This window comes from Mesoplodon bidens (genome assembly GCF_964165515.1).
Source record: "Mesoplodon bidens genome assembly, chromosome: 3".
Taxonomy (NCBI): domain Eukaryota; kingdom Metazoa; phylum Chordata; class Mammalia; order Artiodactyla; family Ziphiidae; genus Mesoplodon; species Mesoplodon bidens.
Window position 1 is genome coordinate 84,353,133 of NC_138178.1, and position 10,624 is coordinate 84,363,756.

A 10,624-nucleotide genomic window follows, 5' to 3' on the forward strand; every position below is an offset into this window, starting at 1 on the left:
GAAATCAATCCAGAATATTTAAGGAGTTTCACATGCTGCAGGTCTTAAAGTTATCTTTTTATCCAGTTAACAGATCCTTCTATGTAAAAGATACTGTTAACCTGGCACTCAGTCCTACCTTGCACATTTTATCTTCCAAAAAAAAGGCAGATTTTCCTCAGGAAGACATTATATCTTCTTTATTGTTACAGTCACTGCGATATTTTCAAAGACGAAAAAACCACTTACTACTCATGTTCTCTATGGCATTATTTAACCATCTATGGAGAATCTGACCCATCTGTTCCAGTGCTCTGCCTGATGGGGGAATTAGGATCAATCTACTGAATGCCTATTATTCTTTCACTCACTGAAGATTTTTTAGCTGTCTACTTATAAAGCACTGCATTTAGTCTTAGAGATACCAGTGTTCAAGACTCCTTCCTAGAACTCAACACCAGGTGGGAAAAGGCAGACACAGAAACAATAAATTAGAGAACAGCTTTTTTCTTCTTCTTCTTCTTCTTTTCTTTTGGCCGCGCCATGTGGCATGCAGGATCTTAGTTCCCGGACCAGGGTTTGAACCTGCGCTCCCTGCATTGAGAGTGTGGAGTCCTAACCACTGGACCACCAGGGAAGTCCCCAGTAACAGCTTCTTATGAACATACAAATCAAATGCTATGGAGAAAAACAGTTGGACACGTAGCCTAAATGGAAAAGGGCTATAGAGAAAGACTAAGAAGTCATCAGCATACAGATGATACAAAAATATAGAGAGAAGCTAAAAGGACCAAGGATATATAACCTTAGAGTTTACCAACATAAAATGGAGAGCAAAGAATAAGATCGCACAAAATAATTCCTGAATTTTAACATAATCATAAAAATGTTATCAACAGAATAAAGGGGGAAATAAGAGCTGTAATCAACTAAAAGCAGTTTCTCTTGTCCCCATTTTAACAATAAATAGATCATTCTACTAAATCCCTAGATTAGCTATTTCAATATTAAAAGTATTAAACTGATAATGATTATGGAAATATAACATGACTAAATTACATAGGAATTTTAAGGGGAAAGAATACTGAACCATAATATAGTACAATAAAATATCATATAAGGGGGAAGAGGAAATAAAATCATATAAAAATACCAAGACATTTATGTTGCTTCCATGATGTTTTGGATATTGCAAATAGTGCTGCTATGAACACCGGGGTGCATGTATCTTTTCGATAAATATCCACTGACAGGTGAATGGATAAAGAAGATGTAGCATACATATACAATGGAATATTACTCAGCCATAAAAAAGAATGAAATAATGCCATTTGCAGCAGCATGGATGGACCTAGAGATTATATTAAGTGAAGTCAAGTCAGAGAAAGACATCATGATATCACTTATATGTGGAATCTAAAAAAAATGATACAAATGAACTTATTTTATTTATGAAGCAGAAACAGACTCACAAACATAGAAAACAAGTTTATGATTACCAAAGCGGATAGCAGGGGGGCGGTGGTCGGAGATAAATTAGGAGTTTGGGATTAACATATACATACTACTATATATAAAACAGATAAGGACCTACTGTATAGCACAGGGAACTATACTCAATATCTTGTAATAACCTATAATGGACAGGAATCTGAAAAAGAATATATATAGATATATATGTATAACTGAATCACTTTGCTGTACACTTGAAATACAACACTGTAAATTAACTATACTTCCATAAAAATTTTAAAAAATACCAAGACATTAGAAGCTTTGTTAAAATAGTTACTCACACACATATCCCATACATGATTATGATGGAAATTACACAAATATTTCAATTTTGAAAAATCGTATGAATAGAATTATATCACCCAGAAAAGTGTTCAAACAAAAATTTGTTAATATATGTAACCACTATTTTTGACTCATGGGATATAATTAGAAGGCAACTTCATCTCCCACTACCCTTTTAAATATTCAGAGGTTCTTCTCCCAACCCAGGTTGAAAACCCTTACTCTCAAGTAATAAGAAGTCCAGAGTTGCTTTAACTCACAAAGCACTGAAAAACAATGTCCAGCCCCACATAACATACAGAACTATAAAAATGCCAAGTCAGAGTTAATCAGCTAGGCCACGCTACAGGCATACCACCTGCAGTAGGGGTGGAAGGCAGGCATGGTCCCCTCCTTTCCTGCCTCATCCCATCCTTCCTCCTTCAGCTGGCTAATTATGGTTTCCCATGCTGCCAGGTTCAAAACTGCAGGGGGCGGTAGAGTTCTTATGTGAGATGGTTTTGAGCAGTCTGGATCTGGCAATTGTTTTAAAGCTGACTCTCTCTCTCAGGGGCATTTCTGTGCCCACAGCTGTTCTCACCTGTAACTCCCTTGACCTAAGTGAATGTACTCCATTCTTTCTTCTTAGCTCTTAAGGAATCCAGAGCCCCACTTTGGACTATCCTGTTCTGAGGCCTGTTCACGCCTCTAAGTGGCCTTTTGTGCGGTATCCAATGTGGATCCACCACCAGGGCTCATTTTCTCTCTTTCACGCTTGACTAACATCTGGTCCTCGATAAGCACTCAAACAGTCTTTGTCAAAGCAAATGCTGAGAGTGAAGAACAGTCTCAACACATTAGCAGTTCTTCTCCTGTCCTGAGCCAAAGTAACCTACGAGTTCCTTCAGATTCCAGGTTCCCTGGGTATGAGTTACATACCTGCTCCCAGAACTGCGGGAGATTAGATTCATATCGAGTTCCCCAAACCAGGTTTTACAACCTCTCTCCCTCTCACCCTCTCTCTTTGGCAGCTCTGTAATTTGTTTTTTCATGAAATACATTCTCAAATTCATAACAGATTAGCTACCCATTATATCCCCATATGAAGCATTGATACATAACTAAATTAAGTTTCTGTTTTAAAAGGTGGGGAGGGGTGTGTGTTGGGGAATCACATTCTTGCCCAAAAGAATAGGGATTCATGTGACAAAACGGGGGCGGGGGAGAATCTGCATAGAAATAAAATCCTCAGTTCAAATGTATCAACTCTCCAAATTTTATGTCCACGAATAGGTGTTATTTTTTCAATTCAAAGATCAAATCTACATTCCAACATATTTTATTAAAATATTACATACTTACATTAAGAAAAATGCTTATAACTAGCCAGATTGTAGTAACTCAGTATTTACTTTAAAATGAATATGAACAAAGAATATCTAAAATAAAACATGTATCAATTACCACAAGTAATCTATTTAATAGGTATAGGTTACTTGTAAAACTCTGGCATTGTGGTAGCTTTCAATGGACAGCTTAAAAATGTTTACAAGTCCTCTCAAAGTCCATCCTTATTAAACTGATTTGGTTGAAATGTGATTCAGAATAAGCTGGGGAAATATACTTTCGGCATGATGAGGGGAGGAGGTTGACAAATCATCTCCATTTTTTAAAAAGCAGCTATAAATTTGGATAAGCTGTTTAATAAAACAGCCATTTCAGCACTCTGGAAATTAACTGAAGATCTACAACAAACTAAGAAGTGCTTATTCATGAAACCCAGTTAGGGAAAGAACCTGTGAGCCTGTGGGATTACTGTGCTGCCACACCCTGGGCCAGGTCTACGGGTGCAGTAGTTCAACCAGGGCAACAACAGACCCAGGGAACAAGGCTTGTTGTCACTGCCAGAGGGGACTCATTTGATATGATGCATTGTAAGTTAACCTGGGAGCTCAGTGGTAAGCAAACAAGGCTCAGTGAGGTTGTAGTCCTGTTTGGGGCAAACATCAGAGTAGCTAGGGATTTCACTGGAAGTTCTAGGAGGTAAGACAGCCATCTGGGTTGGATAAGCACTCTATATACTCCAGATGTACAGGCATGCAAAGCGGAAACTGAAGCTGATTCAGGCCACCCACATACCCATGGTTGCCAAAGCCTGCACATATGCTCAAGGGAGAAGCAAAAAAGCCCATCAGAAAGCTCAGACCAGAGCAGACTTGAAAATGACCTGAGCACTGTATGTACTTGCCAGCCCACACAGATCCATTGGCAGAGTGGAGGCCTGACTGATGGGGTTTGAACACAACCTCTGTCCAGTCTTTGGCTATATGCTAAGCTATGCAATCCAGCAGCAATGCTTAGGAAGCAAGATTTATTATTTTAAAAAATGAGTAGAGACATTGGTGACTGCACACTGCCGTGGAGACAGATTTCACAAATTTACTGGTGGCAAGTTACTAAATAAAACAAGAACAACCCTCAGGGGAAAAATTCAGAATTAGTAATTGCTACATTATCTGAAATTCAACAAGATTACAAAGCAACGAAAGAAGAAAGTGTACCCTTACTGAGGAAGAAAAGCATTCAATAGGAACTGAGTATCTCCAGATGTTAGAATGAGCAAAGACTTAAAAGCAGCTATTATGAACATGTTCAAAGAACTAATGGAATTCATGTTTAAAGAATTAATGAGAGCTATGATGAAAATGGTGCAATGCATGAAGAATCTCAGTAAAGAGATACAAAGTATATGAAAGAACCAGATAGAAACTTGGAGCTGAAAAATATAATATCTGAAATGAAAAACGCAGTTGAAAGAAGAAGAAAGAATCAGTGAACTTGAAGCTGAATCAACAGAAAGTATTCAATCTGAAGAGGAGAGGGAGAAAAGCAATGAAAAAAATGAACAGAGCCTCAGAGACCAGATCAACATATGTGAAAGGAGAATCCCAGAAGAAGAGAGAAAGGGCAAATAAATATATTTGAAGAAATAATTGCCAAAAATGTCTCAAATCTGATGAAAAACATTAATCTACAGATCCAAGAGGTTCAACGAATCCCAAGTAGGAAAAACTCAAGGATATCCACACTTATACACATCATAGTCAAACTGTTAAAAGACAAGACTAAGAAAAAATTCTTGAAAGCAGCAAGTGAAAAACAACCTATCGGAAAAGGAGACCAAAATTACCATTAACAGCTGACTTTTCACCAAAAATAATGGAAATCAGAGGCTGTGGGACGACACACTCAAAGTGATTAAAGAATAAACTGTTGGGCTTCCCTGGTGGCGCAGTGGTTGAGAGTCCACCTGCCGATGCAGGAGATGTGGGTTTGTGCCCCGGTCCGGGAAGATCCCACATGCCCCGGAGCGGCTAGGCCCGTGAGCCATGTCCGCTAAGCCTGCGCATCCGGAGCCTGTGCTCCGCAATGGGAGAGGCCCAACAGTGAGAGGCCCGCGTACTGCAAAAAAACAAAACAAACAAAGAAACAAGGCAAAATAAAGACATCCCCAGATAAAGACAGAGGACTTAAGGTTATATAAACCAGTAGTTAATAATTGTATTAAGTTGTTGTAACACGTACAGATATAACATGGCAACAATAGCACAAAGGAAAGAAAAGGAGATATACTGGAACAAATTTACTGCATTGTGACAGAATTAAACTTGTATTATTTTGAAGGAGCCTGTGATTAAGAGTGATAAATGCGTACTGTCATCCCTAGAGCAACTGCTAAGACATAACTCACAATAGGAGGAACAGGGAATTTCCTGTTAGTCCAGTGGTTAGAACTCTGTGCACTCACTACCAAGGGCCCAGGTTCAATTCCTGTTGGGGAACTAAGATCCCACAAGCCATGCTGTGCAGCCAAAAAAGAAGAAGAGGAACACAGGGATCTCTTTAGATACGAGAAAAACAGAAAACAAATAGCAAATGGCAGATGTAAAAGCCACTACATAAATATTAAATATGAATGAACTAAACACCCTACTCAAACAACAGAGATTTTCAGACTGCATTAAAAAAAAACAAGATTGGACTTCCCTGGTGGTGCAGTGGTTGAGAGTCCGCCTGCCGATGCAGGGGACATGGGTTCGTGCCCCGGTCCAGGAAGATCCCACATGCCGCGGCCAGATGGGCCCGTGAGCCATGGTCACTGAGCCTCTGCGTCCGGAGCCTGTGCTCCACAACGGGAGAGGCCACAACAGTGAGAGGCCCGTGTACCGCCAAAAAAAAAAAAAAAAACCAAAAAAACAAGATCCATATGATAAAGGACCTGTCTTTAGAATATATGATCTCTTACAACACAGAAGACAACAACCCAAAGAGGGGAGGGAGGATTTCAACAGACATTTCTCCAAAGACGATATACAAATGACCAAAAGCCTAGCAGAGGATGTTCAAAATCACTAGTCCTAGGGAAATGTAAATTAAATCCACGATGAGATTCTACTTCATATCCAATAGATTAGCTTTGTCAAAAGGACAAGACTATAAGAAACACTGTACAAGATATGGAGAAACGGGAACCTTCATACACTGGTAGTTGGAACATTAAATTATATAGTTACTTTCAAAACAGTTCATCAGGTTCTTAAAAAGTTAAACAGAAACTCACCACATCACACAGCAATTTCTAGAAGTCTACCAAGACAAATGAAAACGTGTCCACGCAAAGACATGTCTACTCATATATATATAAACACAGAGAGAAGGGGAGGGAAGGAGGGAGGGAGGGAAGAGAGGAGGAAGGGAGAAAGGAAGCAGGGGCAATAAAAAACGGGCAAATGAAAATAACTGGTATATCAGAATCAAGGGTATATGAGAATTCCTTGTATTATTCTGGTAATGTTTCTCTAAGTTTGAAAGTACATCAAAATTTTAAATTACCCAAATAGAGGGCAAGAATATCATGTAGCAAGCTCCCTCTACCAACCTCAACGAAGACCATATACAGCTTAAAAGTTACTAGAAAACTGTAGGTAATTTTAATAAAATCACTTCAAGAATATAGTATGGTTGTAAAACCACTACAATGTGCTCTAAAATAATTTTTCTACTGAGTTAAATAAAGTCATCTGTAAATTCTGTAACAACACATTCATATTCACAAAATCTGACTGAAAAATAAACACAACTTTCCATTTCTAACACAGCATAATTCAAAAGTTCACTCTGAATGGGACTGGGTTTTTGGTTTTATTTTGGTTTTAACGCAAAGCATAATTACACAGTTATTCATAATTTGAGGTGTGTTACTCGTTTATTTAACAAAATACTGCTGCTCTGAAGTAAACTTCATTTTCAGAGTGATAGTAATGTTAAAAATAAAGACCATGAAAATGCAAGCTGCATTTTAAAAAGCTTATAATAATCATTTAAATTCCGACTGAATCTGTAGGTTCACAATTTTCTACTCTTAGATTTTTTTAAAAAAACACTTTATATATGGTCAATCTAGATCATAATTAAGTGCATCTTAATGAAGTTTCCACTGATGTATGTAGAAATATGATTTACCTATAGCCAAATAACATCATTTCTTTATCAAAGATAAGTGGTATTGTCTAGAAATAAAAACAATCCTTCAAGAATTTTATTTTCCTAAGTAAAAATACTTCCCAAGAGCTAACGGCACAATTTCTATTCACATCTAGCACTGTAACCAACCATAAAATCATTACTTATTTTCAACTCAATAAGTGATTGACATTTCTCAAACAAGCTGTTTTCAATCCTGATAGTTCTTTATTTTCTTTAATAAATTGCTGTTTGCAGTAGGTGTCCATCATGAGAATAATCAAAATTAGATAAATGTGACAAAAGACTGACAAAGTGTTTCACACCCTTGAGTGATACCAAGAATGGGAGAAAAGTGTTGCAAAATACGACTACTGCAGTGCTACTTATGGTCTTGCAATAAAACCAACAATGCATCAAGAGCTATCATCTCACATCCAATTTCTTCCCCTCAAGAACAATCTGAATCTCTTTGACATCCAAAGTCTCATAGTTCAGTAAAGCTTCTGCTAGATTCTTGTGCTCTTTGGCATGAGTCTTCAAGATATGTTTTGCTCGCTCATACAAATCCTGAAAAACAAAGCAGATATGTAAGAGGCAGAAACCTTAGGAGAAGCAAAAACCCTAAATGAGATAAAAAGCCTTTATGCACCCTAAAAAAACTATAAAATCTATTGACTTCTAGTTATGAAAGATAAATGCATTTAAAAGCTTGGTTCCCTAAAGATAACTCTTTCATACTTTCAAATGTTACATTTTTAACCTCAAAATCTATCATAGAGATAACTCAGGACTACTTAAACAAAAAGCTGCTTAAGAAATAAAAGTATACACTGTACTCATCTGCTTTCTAAATAAGGTCTGTGAACACAGAAATCTATTTCTCTTTTCAGTATACGTGCTAAAAGGAAAGGGAGTTTGCTCCTTTTGCCTCTTGAGATTTCACCAATTTACTCAATCTAGAATGGCCAGAAAAGATATAATTTCCATGCTTTTACTTGGTAACACACTCACCTCTCAATACTGTAATACAGTATGATTAGAGGTGATCGTTGACTTCCATACATTTGATTTTTTTTGCAACCCACCTTGAACTTTTCATTTAAATCCTTCAACTCTCTTTCCAAAGGTGAGTCTGAATTAAGTTTATCAGCTTATGAATAACGGCAGTAATAACACTTCATTTTTGGCAGTGTCATATTTGCCTGTACAATATTTCTGCCAATATTTTACTAGCGAATTATATTTTTGTCCTTATAAACTTGGGTGGAAAATGTAAAAATGAATTTACTAAAACCAAGAACCACAGCTCATATAAACACAATACAATTACTAGACATTTTGAATATAACCATGTCCAAGTAAAATAATCAAATTAAAGAAAATACATAAAATATTAGAAATATATCAGCTAAAGAAGAACTGAATATTTAAATCACAATGTAAATTGTTCTGGGCTTCCGTAGTGGCACAGTGTTTAAGAATCCGCCTGCCAATGCAGGGGACACAGGTTCAATCCCTGGTCTGGGAAGATCCCACATGCCGCCAAGCAACTAAGCCCGCGTGCCACAACCACTGAAGCCCCGCACCACAGCCACTGAAGCCCGTGCCCTAGAGCCCATGCTCAGCAACAAGAGAAGCCACCACAATGAAGAGCAGCCCCTGCTCGCTGCATCCAGAGAAAGCCCACATGCAGCAACAAAGACCCAATGCAGCCAAAAATAAAATAAATAAATTTATTTTAAAAATATATATACACACACACACACACACACACACACACACACACACACACATATATATATATATATATATATATATATATATATATATATATATATATTAATCTTAGCCTATGGCCAGAATAAAATAAAGATGCAGTCTATGATCAGGGGTTCTAGTCTATGTCAAAGATCCAGTCTCTGACATATTTAATCACGGCAGCAACGGTGCACCTATTAAATTTATAAAACAAAGGAACTTTAGTTTTTTTGAAAGCACCCAAATATTTAGGCACATTTTGACTAAATAGATAAATAAACATTAAAAAAAAAAGATCATTACCCTCAGAAGGATTCTGGTTTCCTGTTCAATAGCAGATTGAGTTTCCGGACTCAGTTTCCCTGTATCACTGTAGGTCATAACTCCAAGCTAAAATCAATGAAAAGAAAGAAATCCAACAGAAAAACCTCCAACACTAATGTATGTAACCGAAGAAGTACTATCCTATACATAAGAAAATACATATCATTGGGGCAAGGAAAAAATACAATATAAAAATGCCCTTGAGGGCAAAAAAACTTCATTATTCTTCTGAAAGTATAATACTAAAAAGTGTGAACAAGAGAGAAAATTTTAAATCCTAAGTATCGTTCTGAGTACCTTCTTAGAAAACCTTAGCAGCTATTCTAGTCCAGAAATCCACAATTCTCAGAGTACTGGAATTGCTTTATGGAGCCACAGTGATAACGTTGGAACGTGAAGTATGTGGAAAGGGCAAAGTAAGCAAGCTCAACAAGTAGGTCTTCGATGTCATATGAATAAAAAAGCTAAAGAATTTATATTATCATTTGGTTAATTCATGAAGTAATAACTCTTACTGTTTGAGCAGCTGGAATGGAAAGAGTGTGTTACATTTCTCAGAAAATGACATTTAGTTTAGAGTCAGCTTTGTTAAATCCATTTGGAATGAGACAGGGGAAAATCTATCAATTTATAATGAGAATCCTCTCTCACAAAGAGACACTTGGCACATCAAAATTTGATACATGACGAAGGATTAAAATTAGCCATTACCTTTTCACTCATTCCAAATTTGGTGACCATCTGCTTTGCTATTTGGGTTGCATTATCAAAATCACTGGAAGCACCTAAAATTTTGAAATATACATAAAACTCAAGTTAAAAAAAATCTTTAAACCAACAAACACAATTTGAACCAAAGCTATTCTTTACAGCCAACCTGTTGTAATAAGATCAGCTCCAAATATAAGTTCCTCTGCCACTCTTCCTCCCATACTGACGTCCATCTGAGCAAGAAGCTGAGCTCTAGTTTCGTTCCGTCGATGATTTTCAGGCAACAGGTACACCTAGACAATTGAAAAACAGAAAAAATTCAGACACAGTTTTGAAACACTTACATTAATAACCTGAATTATCATTTGTCTCTCATGACCTTACTTAATACCATGATGCTGAAAGCTCAGCGGCATTTAATAGAGATGGTCATGGTGATTGATTACCAAACCAGCTATGTATAAAATGAGGAAAGCAAAAGTGCAGTTTATAAATAGTAAGTAGTTAATGCTGCAATACAACTGTTTGTCCCTCGTTGCACAAAAAT

At 37.0% G+C, this 10,624-nt stretch overlaps 1 long non-coding RNA gene across 1 annotated transcript; it reads right to left on the bottom strand.

Annotated features, from left to right (window-relative positions):
• Positions 1-9,364: 9,364 nt before the first annotated feature.
• LOC308614474 lies at positions 9,365-10,293 on the bottom strand. Its single transcript, XR_014015398.1, has 3 exons — positions 10,244-10,293; positions 10,078-10,151; positions 9,365-9,432 (listed from the first exon to the last, which is right to left on the bottom strand). It is a non-coding gene; the product is annotated as an uncharacterized lncRNA (long non-coding RNA).
• Positions 10,294-10,624: the final 331 nt, after the last annotated feature.